This window comes from Symphalangus syndactylus, chromosome 13, assembly GCF_028878055.3.
Source record: "Symphalangus syndactylus isolate Jambi chromosome 13, NHGRI_mSymSyn1-v2.1_pri, whole genome shotgun sequence".
In the NCBI taxonomy this organism is placed as follows: Eukaryota; Metazoa; Chordata; class Mammalia; order Primates; family Hylobatidae; genus Symphalangus; species Symphalangus syndactylus.
The window spans coordinates 124701458-124710394 of record NC_072435.2 but is presented as its reverse complement, the minus strand read 5'-3'; the positions used below and the strand labels follow the sequence as shown (position 1 = coordinate 124710394).

The following is an 8937-nucleotide window of genomic DNA, read 5'->3' as shown; positions in this document are numbered from 1 at the left end:
ATAAATAATGCAGTGCAGCACATCGGAAAAATAGGAATGAGAAAACTGTGTACTGATGTAGGAAGAGATACATTTCAATGAAAAAAAGCAAGTTGCAATACAGTATTACAGCAGGCAACTATTTATGTTAAAAAGTGTGGAAAATAAGAATACACATTGTATTTGCATGTGTTCGCGTAAAGATACCATGTAATAATATACAAATAATGAATAAATGTAATGGCCTCTTTAGGGGTGAAGGGAGCAAGGGGAAGGTATTATTTTTGTACCTTGTGAATGTATTGTTTATTACAGGGATTAAATTTAAAAAGAAAGAACTGCTATTTTCTAAACCACGGTACATTTTTGAATGCTTCTAAAAGACTGAAATGAAGTTGATTGCAGAAAGATGTTTGTGCCATTTCTGCTGGTTATCTGCTAATGTAGTAGGCAGCCTCTATGATGCCCCCACCAATGCCTGCCTCCTGGCATTCATGCTCTTGTGTAATCCCCTCTCCTCACACATGAGCTGGACTTACTTACTTCTAATAAATGGAACATGGCACATATGATGAAATGTCACTTCCAATGTTAGGTCATAAAAAGGCTGTAACTCCCACCTTGGGTAGCAATGTGAGGTGAAATGTGTCCCTTTACAATTTATATGTTAAACCCCTAACCCCCAATGTGAAAGCATTTGGAAATAGGACCTTTACAGAGCTCATTAAGGTTCAATGAGGTCATAAGGGTAGACCTATAATCTGATAGGATTGTGTCTTTATAAGAAGAGAAGCCAGGCACTGTGGCTTACTTCTGTAATCCTGGTGCTTTGGGAAGTTAAGGTGGGATGATTACTTGAGCTTAGGAGTTGGAGACCAGGCTGGGCAACACAGTGAGCCCCCATTTGTTAAAAATACTTTTAAAAAAATTATGGCTGGGTGCAGTGGCTCATGCTTGTAATCCCAGCATTTTTGGAGGCCAAGGCGGGAGGATCACATAAGCCCAGGAGTTTGAGAGCACCCTGGGCAACACAGTGAAACCCCAATTCTACAAAAAAAAAAATTAGCCAGGCATGCTGGTGTACACCTGTAGTCCCAACTACTTGGGAGGCTGAGGCCAGAGGATCGCTTGAGCCTTGGAGGTTGAAGCTGCAGTGAGCCGTGATTGTGCAACTGCACTCCAGCCTGGGCAACAGAGCAAGACCCTATTTATGAAAAGAAAGAAAGAAAGACAGAAAGACAGGAAGGAATGAATGAAGGAAGGAAGGAAGGAAGGAAGGAAGGAAGGAAGGAAGGAAAGAAGAAAGAAAGAAAGAAAGAAAGAAAGAAAGAAAGAAAGAAAGAAAGAAAGAAAGAAAGAAAGAAAGAAAGAAAGAAGGGAGGGAGGGAGGGAGGGAGGGAGGGAGGGAGGAAGGAAAGAAAGAAAGAGAAAGAAGAAAGAAAGAAAGAAAGAAAGAAAGAAAGAAAGCAAGCAAGCAAGCAAGCAAGCAAGCAACACCAGAGCTTTCTCTCTCTCTTTACTATGTGAGGACACAGAGAGAAGGCAGCTAGCCGCAGGCCAGGAGGAGAATCCTCACTACACATCAACATTCTGGGACCTTGACCTTAGACTTCTAGCTTCCAGAACTGGGAGAAAATAGATTTCCTGTTGTGTAAGCCACACAGTCAATGGTATCTTGATATGGTAGCCCGAACGTGCTCCTACAGGTGACAGGTGTGCTCTCTCACACTCTCTCTCTCTGTGTCATTACTTGTTCTAGAGGGAGTCAGGAGCCACATCACAAAAGAGCTCCATGGAGAGGCCCAGGTGACAGAGGCCTGAGGCTCATTGACAGCCACATAAAAAAGCTTGGAAGCCAACCCCCTCCACATCAAGCCTTGAGATGACTGTACCACTGACCAGCATCATGAGAGGCCCTGAGCCAGAGCAACTTGACTGAGCTGCTCCCAGGCTTCTTACCTACAGAATCTGTGAGATACTGAATGTTAGTTGTGTTCAGCTGCTATGTTTGGGGGTCATTTGTTACACAGCAGTAGATAACTGATGAATCCACATAACAAGTTATTCCAAAGCTTAGCAGCCTGAAACAACAAACACTTATTATGGCACACAGTTGCTATAGCTCAAAAATTGGTACTGGCATAGCCATTGGTCCAGCTCAGGGCTCTTCATGGTTGCCATCAAGATGTTGACCAGGGCTACACTACTGGTTCAACTGGGGCTCGGGAGCCACTTCTAAGGTGGGTCACTCACAGGCTGCTGGAAGGAGGCCTCTGTTCCTGGCTGTGGGCAGAAGGTCTCAGCTCTCCATCACATGGGTCTCTCCACTGGGCTGCTTGAGGGTCCTTTCAACGTGGCAGCTGGTTTCCCCCAGAGCAAGTGATGCAAGAGAGAGAGAGGAGAGAGAGAGTGTGTGTGGCCCTGGATGTCACATACTATTTATAATACCCTATTGGTGACACAGGTCAGCCCTATTCAGTGTCGGGAGAGAACTTCCCAGTGGAATGTACTCCAGAATCAGGGACCCTTAGGGAGCAGGTTGAAGACTATTGAGACGGGATTTTTCCCTTCACCTCGACCCCCTTCAGGAGTGGTACATTTCACTCAGCCTGCAGTCTGTGGACAGCTAAGTGTTAACAGTTCAGTGAAGAGTGAGGGTGACAGAATCCTGCACCTGCCCTTTTTGACACAGTTGTTGGGTGTCCAGGAAGAACCAAGTCACATGAACTGTTTGAAAGACGATGAATGTGGAAGGCTTTATTGAACAGTGGAAGTGGCTCTCGGTGGAAGGGGAGCTGGAAAGGAGATGGTTCAGGAAGAAGGTGATATTTCCCTGAAGCCCAGCCATCTCTGGCTGAGCTCCCCTCCAGAGCTGCACCATCTGAAGTTCTCCCGTGCTCATTGCTATTTCCCGGCTCCCCACTCAGCCGCTTGTATCCCCGCCCATCAGCAGCTTGTGTTGCTCTCTTCTTTTTTTTCCTGCCAGCTAGTCTGGCTTTTAGGTACACAGGACAGGGGGCCGTGTGGGCCAAAAAGGCAATCATTTGGAATGGGGTCAGCTGCTTTCACTTAGGGCCGTGGGTCCAGACTTGTGGGTGGAGTTTAGCCGGGAGCCCTTCTGTATCAGGATCAGCTGTTTTTACTTAGGGTGGAGGGTCTAGGCTTGAGCGTGGAGTTTAGCTGGGATCCCAGAACTTCTGTATCAGGATCAGCTGCTTTTACTTAGGATGGAGGGTTCCGTCTTGAGGGTGGAGTTTAGCTGGGAGCCCAGCCCTTCTGTATCAGGATCAGCTGTTTTTTCTTAGGGTGGAGGGTTCAGGCTAGTGGGTGGAATTTAGCGTGAGCCCAGCCCTTCGGTATCGGGATCAGCTGTTTTTACTTAGGATGGAGGGTTCTGGCTTGAGGATGGAGTTTAGCTGGGAGCCCAGCCCTTCTGTATCAGGGTCAACTGTTTTTACTTAGGGTGGAGGGTCCAGGCTTGAGGGTGGAGTTTAGATGGGAGCCATTCTGTATCACTAGGACAACATTGATAACACAGTCCCAGGGCTGTGGGTGGGTCTCAGGATTGGGGGGGTTTCAGGAATGAGGTTTAGGGATAAGCAAAGAATGCTTGAGCCTTATCAGGTAACCATTGCTAACTACTTGGTGCTTTCCTTTCCCTATAAATTTATATGGAAGCTACATAAAGAAGAGGGAATTAACATAAATGATAATATACTGAATATACCTGTTGGTGATTTTTTTTTTTTGAGACAGGGTCTTGCTCTGTCACCAAGGCTGGAGTACAGTGGCAGGATCTTGGCTCACTGTAACCTTGACCTCCCAGGCTCAGGTGATCCTCCCACCTCAGCCTCCTGAGTAGCTGGGGTTACAGGCATGTGCCACCATGCCTGGCTAATTTTTGTATTTTTGTAGAGACAATGTCTCTGTATATTGTCCAGGCTGGTCTCAAACTTCAAGGCTCACGCTATCTGCCCACCTAAGCCTCCCAAAGTATTGGGATTACAGGTGTGATCCACGGCACCCGGCCACTGCTGGAGACTTTTTATACAACTGTATGTCATGGAATTCTATGTTAGCACATATGGGCCTACTTTATGCTATTTGGTTTTTAAAAAAAAAAAAAATTATGGCAGTGAGGTGTTTAATATTGTCTTTTAAAATATACATAAACAGTGTAGATACATTTGAGTAATACTGAATTTTTAGAAAAAATCTATTGGAGTATTATATATGAAAGGATAAGTAGAGATTTGGAAATGCTTTTTTTAATTGGACAAGAAAACTGATGAAATCTAAATCTGGACAAACTAGAAACAGAAAGTTTGGGTGCTAGCAATATGAACTATAGACACATTCATTCTATCGTTGCTTCTATGTCAGAAGTATCAGAGAATCGTGGTGCCTGCAAATGCATGCTCTTACACACCAAGACACCCATTAAAAAAATGAAGCCAAGCTTTCCAGAGCATTTAGCACTCATTTAATGTACTTGTTCTTCCAAATATTGCAAGGTAGAATGGGATTTCTAAAGATAAGGGAATACAGAACTGAGGCAAAGACAATCAGCACATACACAGCGAATCACTCTCCATAATCATATTGCTAGAACACTGTCAGGAAGTAGCCCTGAAATCACAGACCTGCTGCCATGACGTGCAATTACAGGACAGAGGTGCCAGGAGGAGAAGAGCCCATTGTGACCAAGGAAAGTCTTTGTGAGAAGACTACTTCAGGGTGCCCCCCATCAGAGGAGCACACCCCTGATCTTGTATTCCTCATTGGTCCAAGGTTCATGTGAATTGGTCAGGTGGGGAATTTTTTCTTCCACAGACATCAGCCTCTTCTGAGTTTTTTTTCATCAAAGGCAGATTTGTGCAGCCTTAAATATTTGGAAGTAGGGAAGATGGTTAAGTTTCCTTTCAGCTACAGTGACACCAAGCATCCGCAGTGCACAGTCCGGGTGGCTCAAAGCCTCACACAGCACCGCCACCACATCGGGTCCAAGGTAACCAACCCAGTCAAGGTTCAGGCTCCTCCGTGTTTTGCAGGCAGTGAGTGCTGCAGCGAGGTCCTCACAGCAGGCACAGGTGATCAGCCATGTTTGCAGTGCAAGACACTCTCATTTACAGTGAGGATGCTTCAAAGCGTCACATAACTGTTTGACACCAGCACCTCCTATTTCATCACACCCAAGTTTCAGGGTCTTCAGTGTTTCATTGCAAATAAGAACAGCAGCAATGTCCACATAGGAAACGGAAGTAAGGAAGCAGCCCATCAACAACAGCTCCTGTATGTTTCAGTCTTTGTGGTTCAGCGCTTCACACAGAGACGCCGCTCCATTATCTTCCAGGAAATTTGACCCCACATCAAGAAGGGACAGGGATTTACCCCAGAAAAGGACGTGGGAAATGTCTTCACAGGAGACACAGGTGAGACAGCAGTACATCAACATCAGCATTTCCAGGGCACAGCAACATCATTCTTTCGTCCTTTTCGGGATTTTCTACCAAGGACAGATGTATCAGCTTGCTGTTGCAGGCCAGGACAGAGGCGATGTCTTCACAACCTTCATCGGAGATGTCACACGTTCCCAGTATCAGCTCTTCTATCTTGCATATTGCATGCTTCAATGTCTCACACAGGTGCCTGACACCAGTATGGGAGAGGCTAGTGCCATACAGGCTCAGAAGTTTCAGATGAGGGTCGTGAAGAACTGCCTTAAATAATTCTGGATCATTTCCAAAGTTAGACATAAAAGTAAATTTGAGTTTTTGGAGCTTACGACAGGTTGAACCAGCGCTTTGCCAAGAATTGCCAGGGAGGCATCACCGAGGCTACTGTTTTCCATGTCTAACATCTGGAAGTTCTTGTTGGTACTGAACGTTAAGCAAAGCTTACATGACTTAAACTTTTAAGGCATTGGGTTATTTCCTTCTTTAGGTCTTTTGACAGTGGAAAACCAAAGGACGTCTCCAGCAAGCTGACGATTTCTTCTGTTGAAATTCCAAACACAAATACCCCGACCTGGGCCAAGCGGGTTTGAGGCTGAGCCACACTTGCTCTTACAAGCTGGATTATGCTTCTAATGGTTGGGTTAGGATCATCTTTGGGTTGTTTGAGCAAATAAAACATGGCGGCACAGAACTCTTGGATACATACATGGATGAAGGTAAAACAGTCACCCCTCCTTTGGAGAAGTTTCATACCCACTCACATTAAGCCCTCAGACTCAGATAACCCATTCCTCCAGAGATCCCATGGCAAAATACAAATGCATGTGTCCAAATTCCCTCTTTAGCCAAAGCACACAGGCTTTTTTGTTGGGCTCTGTTCACCCTAGGTGGAAAACTCTGACTTCCTGCTTTAAATACATTTGTTAAAAATGAATGCATCATTTTTAGCAAATGAATGAAATGCATTCATTTTTAACAAATGAATGAAGGTGTTTTGGGGGTTTATTTCAAGGTCTTCTCCCCTTTCTAGCCACCATTTCATACAAGTACAGACCAACCAGCATATACAGGGATTATGGCACAAGACAAAGAGCAGTCCAGTGTCTCTCACAAAATGGAAGGCTTTCAAGGCTTTATTCTCGCTGAGGAAGTAGGAGAAATACAGCTTCCTTTCAAGTTCAGTGAATCCTGGGAGCTTTATGAGTTTTGGATGCTACAACATAAAATGGTTGTTCTGCATACCCACTTTTCCTAATGCAATAAGCAGAGAGGATTCTGGAATCATCTTTTTTTGCAACAAACTGCTCAGGATAATGTGTGTTGGCTGCTGCTGCCTCCAGTCATCACACAAGTCAGCCTTAAGTTCCAAGTCAAACTTGAGTTGCTCAAAGCCATCCATGATGAACAGAATTTGCTCTGGCTGGGGAAAAAAAATGTCTTTGATCTTCTCTGGAGACTCAGGCCAGTCCCTAGAGAGGAGCTCCACTATGTTGGTCTCTGTGATATCATTCGTTTCATAGACATTAAGGAAAAAAACAAATGTGAATCTATCCTTCCATAAGTTTCCTTCCGCACAGTCCCACATCACTTTTTTTTTTTTTTTTTTTGAGACTGAGTCTTGTTCTGTTGCCCAGGCTGCAGTGCAGTGGTGCGATCTCAGCTCAGTGCAATCTCCGCCTCCCAGGTTCAAGTGATTCTCCTGCCTCAGCCTCCCAAGTAGTTGGAATTATAGGCATGCACCAGCACACCCGGCTAATTTTTGTATATTTAGTAGAGACAGGGTTTCACCATGTTGGCCAGGCTGGTCTTGAACTCCTGATCTCAGGTGATCTGCCCGCCTTGGCCTGCCAAAGTGCTGGGATTAGAGGAGTGAGCCACTGCGCCTGGCCCATCACTTTTCTTAAAAGGGTTGTTTTTCCGATTCCATCAGAACCCTCCAGGACCACAGTGAGTAGTCTAGCCTCAGCAGTATATGCATCATTCAATACTTTGACTCATTTTTCATGGTTTCTTTGTAGAAATGCTCAGGGACATGGAGACAGGTTTCTGTTTCTCATACAAGTTGAAATTTTTCTTTCATATGCTTTCTATATGGGTTTAGCTTATTTCTTCTCTCTTCCTGAGCCTTCATCCAGAGATCTTTCCTACTGATCTGTAGAAATAGGTTCAGTGTCACCTCCCAAGCCTGTTTTCCTGGCTAATGTTTGTCCAACAGCTTTGCTACATCTTCGTTGGAAGCTCAGTCCGGGTGATTGGCTTGAGTTCCAATTTCAAAGCTTCTTGTTTGAGGAGCTCCTTAAATTTCCAAAACTCTTCGTTTCTGAGCCCCTTCAGCTACCACAACAAGCCAAAATCTGAAAAAAAAGGATTCCGCCATATTGTCCCAGATTGTGAGCTCAGATATCTCCAGAGGAAAAACAAAGATCCTGAAAAATAAAGAATAAATGATACCCAATCCAGCTCCTGGTCCCTCCGGCTGGTACTCATCCTACTTTATGCTATTTTAACTGGCATATGGCACTTCACAGTATGTTTATAGACTGTTTTATTTAACTATTCACTTACTGATGTACTTTTTTGGTGAGTTCAAGTTTTGCACTATGAAAAATAATAATAGACAATCTCAAAAGGTTATATACCATATGATTCCATTTCTATGATATCGTAAAAAAAAAAAAAAAAACTATAGTGATGGAGAACAGATCACAAGGGCCAGAGGTAATGGGTGGGGGAATGAGTATGTTACTACAAAGGGTTAATGTGAGGAAATTTCCAGTGCCCTGGTGGTGATGCCAGTTACACCAATCTATACCTGTGTAAATGTCATGGAACTATACAGAGACAAGATGTCAATTTTGATAAGTGGTAATTTTTTTAAAGTAAATTGACTTTTTAAAGTAATCATATATGTACAATGCTGCTGTGACCATCCATACGATGCCCAACACAAGGAGGTTGCTCTAGGGCAGCCTATAGGAAGAGAGATACCAAGTCACAGGTTATCACATCTTTGATTTCAATATTTTCTGCCAATCCCCTTGAAAGCAGCTACACAGATGGGCTTTTTTTTTTTAATTAGCAAATTTTGTTTCATATATTTGAGGTTCACAATGTGATGTTTTGGGGTACATATAGATGGTAAAAATGGTTACTGCAAAAGAAATAAAACAAAAAAGAGAAAGAAAATAAAATAAAACAATTACTATTTTGAAGCAGATTGACATAACCGTCATCTCACATGGTTCCTTTTTTGTGACAAGAGCAGCTAAAATCTATGTATTTCACAAAACCCCTAATACAACTTTGTTAACTTGCGTCCTCCTAACGAACCTTAGACCTCTAGACCTGTTTATTCTGCATATCTGCTCATTTGTATCCTTTGATCCACACTGCAGCATTAGTAACATAGTCACAATAACCAAGACACAGAAACCACCTGAGTGCCCATGAGCAGATGAATGGATAAAGACAATGTGGTTCCATAGAGAGAGAGAATGGAATA

At 43.7% G+C, this 8937-nt stretch overlaps 1 pseudogene; it reads right to left on the bottom strand.

The window, feature by feature from the left end:
- Positions 1-4334: 4334 nt before the first annotated feature.
- Positions 4335-6834, bottom strand: LOC129459917 (NACHT, LRR and PYD domains-containing protein 9-like; annotated as a pseudogene).
- Between the last annotated feature and the right edge of the window lie 2103 nt (positions 6835-8937).